Source organism: Eptatretus burgeri, chromosome 6 (assembly GCF_056783735.1).
Source record: "Eptatretus burgeri isolate ZD-2024b chromosome 6, Ebu_testis_v1, whole genome shotgun sequence".
Classification (NCBI taxonomy): Eukaryota; Metazoa; Chordata; class Myxini; order Myxiniformes; family Myxinidae; genus Eptatretus; species Eptatretus burgeri.
Window position 1 is genome coordinate 28,157,615 of NC_140966.1, and position 5,041 is coordinate 28,162,655.

Genomic DNA, 5,041 nt, shown 5'->3' on the forward strand with positions numbered 1-5,041 from the left:
ATCATCCATATTTTTTCAGTCAGAAGATAGGTTTTTATGTCATGTTGTTACTATTTAGTCCACTGCATGGACTAAAATAAATGAACCAACATGAACAAACAAGACATATGTATATTGTATTTTCATCAACAGATCAAATGCAATACAGGAATTTGAACAATCATCATCCTTGTAATTAAGATGTATTATTTCAGCATTTTGATAGTATTTCCCAGTATTTTGCAGCAATTTCGTGTGAGTAATGAACCATCAGTAGCAAGACATTTCATTTGATCAGGATGATCACCTATAATTGACCAAGCGTACTCCGTCTCTCATGTAGTAAGTGCGGAACGACGCAAAGCAATCGGATTTAAGTCGGTATTCAAGGTTATAACATCAGTTAAACCAGTCGCAATGCAATAAGGTTGAAAATGGTTTTTGGTGCCGAGAAATGAAAAAAAGTGAGAAAATTTAGAGTGAGAACGTGACAACGTGACTTTCAACAGAAAGTCGTGAGTCTCACGGCAAAAACATGAGGGTTGACAGGTGTGCGTGAGACAAACAAACAAACAAGAAGAAGACGTCGAGCAGATCACTATGTTTGTTTGTTACTATGTTACTATGTTACTTACACTATGCTTGCAAAATCCATAAAACAAATTTGACCTCAAAAATAATTGGAAGTTCAATTCAATGACCAAATGTGAAACTCCTCTTAAACTTTCAAGTCAATTGGATGAAAATTGACAATTTTAGAAATCCGGCCTATGTTGACCTTTCGGCCGATGTGGACTTTCAAAATAATTGGTGGCTGAATTCAGTGAACCTGAAATATATATCCTCTTCAAATTTCAAGTTAATCGGATGAAAAATGAGGATTTTAGAAATACCACCTTAGTTGTTGACCTTGGGCCTATGTTGACCATTTGGTAGACATTGACCTCAAAAATAAATGGCTTGTTGAATTCATTGACATGAAATATATATCCTCTTCATGAAATATATATATAAATGTAGGCGACAAACAGAGAGACAGACACACAAACAGACTAACAAAATCGACTAACCAATATACTTGAAAAATCTTTGATTTTGCAAGTAACAAACAAACAGAGAGGGGTGTAAACATAACCTCCTTCACCTTCGGTGGCAGAGGTAACAAGGCTCAATCATCAAAGAATACAATGCACTGGATTGAGGGCAACCCTGTTGAATACCCCTTCCAGCCTTTACAAAGGAAATAAGCTCAGAGTTCACTTTAATAAGTGAGAAAATTTCATTATGCAGTAATTTAACAAGAGAAACAAAGGAGGTACCTAATCCAAAGCACTCTAATACTTTAAACAGGTATTTGTGGTGAATGCGATCCAAAGGCTTTCTCTTGATATAATAAAATTAGAGCTAAGTTTTCCTCATCTAACTTGCACACCTCCCATAGGTCTCTAATGCTTCAGTCACATTTGGCTCGGCGGCCGTAGGGTCTAAAAAAATCTCTGGCCACTAGCAATTATAGGGTGGCCGCAGTATTTCCACGGTCACACAATGTAGCAGTCACATATGTTTTTATTTTTTGGGTAGCCGCACGGGGTATTTAGATATTGTGGAGACCGAAAACGTGGGGGTGCCGTACGGTCTTTGATTTGATGTCGCACGGTGACCTTAGGGCGTCCCTGCGGCGGCCATAGAATTCTCAAGGCAGACGCAAGGTAGCCTCAAGGTGCCCGCAAGGTAACCGCAGGGGGGCCCGAAGGTGAACGTGGAAATAGTGCAGCCGCCGTAATTTTTTTTGGGGTTGGCAAAATTCATTTTTCATTGATAAGAGCCTACGGAAAGTGTACGAATAATGCAAGCCCACCGTACGCCCTATGTACGGTCGACGTGGAACACATCTACGTCATGGCCACGGCTTGTCGAATTGCTACGGCCAACCTCAAAATGAAAAAAAGTTATAACTCCGTGCTTTAATTCCACGGAGACCCCTGCGGCCTGTAAAATATAGCCATACGGCGTAGGGCCACCTTGATGCCACCTCAGAAACTCTGCGGCCGCCGTACGTTTCTGTCAATTCGGGGGGGGGGTGGGAGGGGGGTACGGCCACCGTATCCGAGCCGTAGAGCAAATGTGATTCATGCTTAAGCAGAAAAATATTGTTATGTTTGTGGGGGAAGGTCAAATGACTGGCTGAGATTGGAATTCATAGCTAAGCATGGGCTGTGTGATGTGGTTAGGAGCGACAATGACATCGCTTTAAGTCAGGGAACCTGTCGTGCAAAGGTGTATTTTTGTTCCCCCCCCTCCCCTACATGGGGTGGGGGGTCGTGATAATTAGTGTTGGGATTATGGGTAAGATCTGTTTGGGAAATGAGGACCCCCCTTTTTGTAACAACCCTTTGTAACCATCCCTGTGTTTGGAAAACGAAGACGTGGCTTTTGCGGTGTTGTATCACGCCATGATCGAAATGGAGGCTGCAGTGAGCGCAGGATGTAACGCAAGAAAAATGCACCAGGGGAGGAAAAAGGGAGCTTTGGTGCTGAGATTATCAGGCTGGGAGAACGACGTTGGAGAACGTAGGGCCCATGGAGATCATGGCGACAAATTAAAAATAAGGTTCGAGGTCACGTGGTCGGGGGTTACAAAAGAGGCAAGCCTGTGGTGGTCGACCTTCTTCTTCCCCCCTCTTGCTTTGCTCCCTCTCTTGGCTCTGCCTCCATGTTCTACCTGGCATCATCATCTCTCCTCACTGACTTCACTTAACGTCTATCTCATGGTCGTGTGCCCTGTTTAAACCTGTCCCCTGGTTCCATCACCTCGTGTTTGCTATCTTTGGTGCAGAAGGGAGGTTGGCGTTGGACACTGAGAGATGCATCTGAGGAGATTTGGTCGGCACCGAGCGTTTTGCGCCAAGGGCCGGTGGACATTTTCTTGCCTTCCGCTCACCGGGTAGAGAAGCCTGACCTCTAGGGGATTTTTGGGGTGTCTTGTATTTCCCTGTGTTTATCAAATGCGTCTGAGTGGGAGCGCTCCATTTAGGACTTTATTTATTTGTTTCTTGGTGCCTTCTATTTGCTTTGGCTTGATTCCTTTCTTTGTATATAATTGTTGAACATTCGATTCTTTTATTTATTGTTGCATTTCCTACATTATTGCATATTTTCTTGGTTTGGGTGATTAAACCCGCAAAATCCCCAGTCAAGTCTCCCGTTGCTTTGCATTTCCTATGTGTGTGAAAGGTTCCCACCAATAACTCGAACGCCTCGGCTGTAACCGTTTGGCCATCCTTGCACGGGTCAGTTTTAACTGGCTGAACATGCGACAATATTGTCATGTATTTGTCTATTTGGGATGCAATAGGATTGATCAGCATGGATGAACGTTTCCAGAAAGGGAGTAATGCAACAAGCTTAGGCTTTAGACAGTATTTTACAGAGTTCAGTAAAGCAACCGGGCGGCAGTTGGTAATGAGCTGAGGATCCCCTTTTTTGGGCAGGAAAGCAATTGTAGCTCGACAACAGCTTCGAGGCAATTTCCCACTCTGGAGATTTTCGAGAAAGACAGTCAAAAGTTCTGGGTCTAATCATGGCCAGAAGGCTTTATAAAATTATATTGGAAGGCCGTTTAGTCCTGGGGATTTCCCATATGGTGGGGAAACAAAGGAATTGGTGAGTTGTTTCAAGGAAAGAGGGGAATCGAGCTGTTCTCTTTGATTGCTATTAAGTGTTGGCAAGTTGGAAGTGAAGAAACGCAAAGCATCATCATCAACGTCACTTACCTTAAACAGGGTTGAGAAGAAATTCTGGACTTCACTCTTGATATCATTTTGTGTGGATGTAGCATAGCCAGTTTCGAGTTTCAAAGCCTCAATTTGTCTCGGATGAGAGTTCTGCTTGGCAAAGTCAAAAAAGGTGAGTGGGTGCATCCTGCTTGTATATATGATCCATACGCAAGTGGACCATTGACCCTTTGCTTGGAAGTCGACCAAGTCGTTGAGAATTGACTTTTTTTTTTCAAATAACATCTCAATGTTCGGTGTCAAAACATTTGCTAAATCTGACTGTCGACTAAAGATTTATTTTTCTAAAATCATTCTTTCCCTCTGAACATGTGAAGATGAGAAATGTAGAAATGTGGAAACTGGAGGCAGAATGCAGTAATCTCTACTTTCGCATAGTCCCACCACATTGCAAGACGACTAAAATTTATCTTTCTATCTATTAAATTACTCCAAATTAATTCAAAGGCCTCGCAAAAGGCATTCTTTTCTGACAGATTGACATTAAACTTCTCGTACGGTCTAGCGTGTTTTCACGTAGCAAGTTTAAAAGAGAGTGATACAAGCAGGTGATCAGAAAAAAAGAAGGAAGGTACTATATCAGACTTTAATGTTACATCCAACATTGGAGGGTTAACATAAATTTTGTCGAGCCGTGCAAAAGTGTACATGTTACTAACATACAGAGACCAAGTAAATTGTCGCAGTCCAGGGTGCTGTATTCTCCAAGCATCGATCAGTCCTACTTTTCTTATTAGTTTTTTAAAGGTTTCGCTGACCTTGGGTGTGGCTCTGCAATGTTCCTGTCCAAATTTGGATCAAGTGTGTGGTTAAAATCACCATCCATTAGAAAGCAATAGTTGAAATCTATAAGAGGTAAGAAGGAATCCACTTCTTCAAAGAAAGTAAAGTGTTCTGTATTACTGGGAGCATACACATTTAGAATAACAAAGGATTTATCATTAACTAGACGACCCGTGAACCCGTTGGGTTCCCGTTGTGACAGCGGTTGATGAAAAAAAAAAAAGACAAAAATTTAAATATTATTTCGTGGTCAAACTTTAACTTGAAGAAAATTTGAGCATTTACCCCAGGAGTCATCGTTCGGCCAACCGGTTTCTCGAGGTATATCAACACAATCTCCATGGTTTGGCCTTGCGCTTTATGGATCGTCATACTAAAACTTGACTGAATCGGGAATTGATTTTTTAAATAATTTTTTCGTTGCCAGATTTGAATGAAACTTAATATTGCACGTCAATGTGACAAAAAAAACGGAGAAAAGAAAT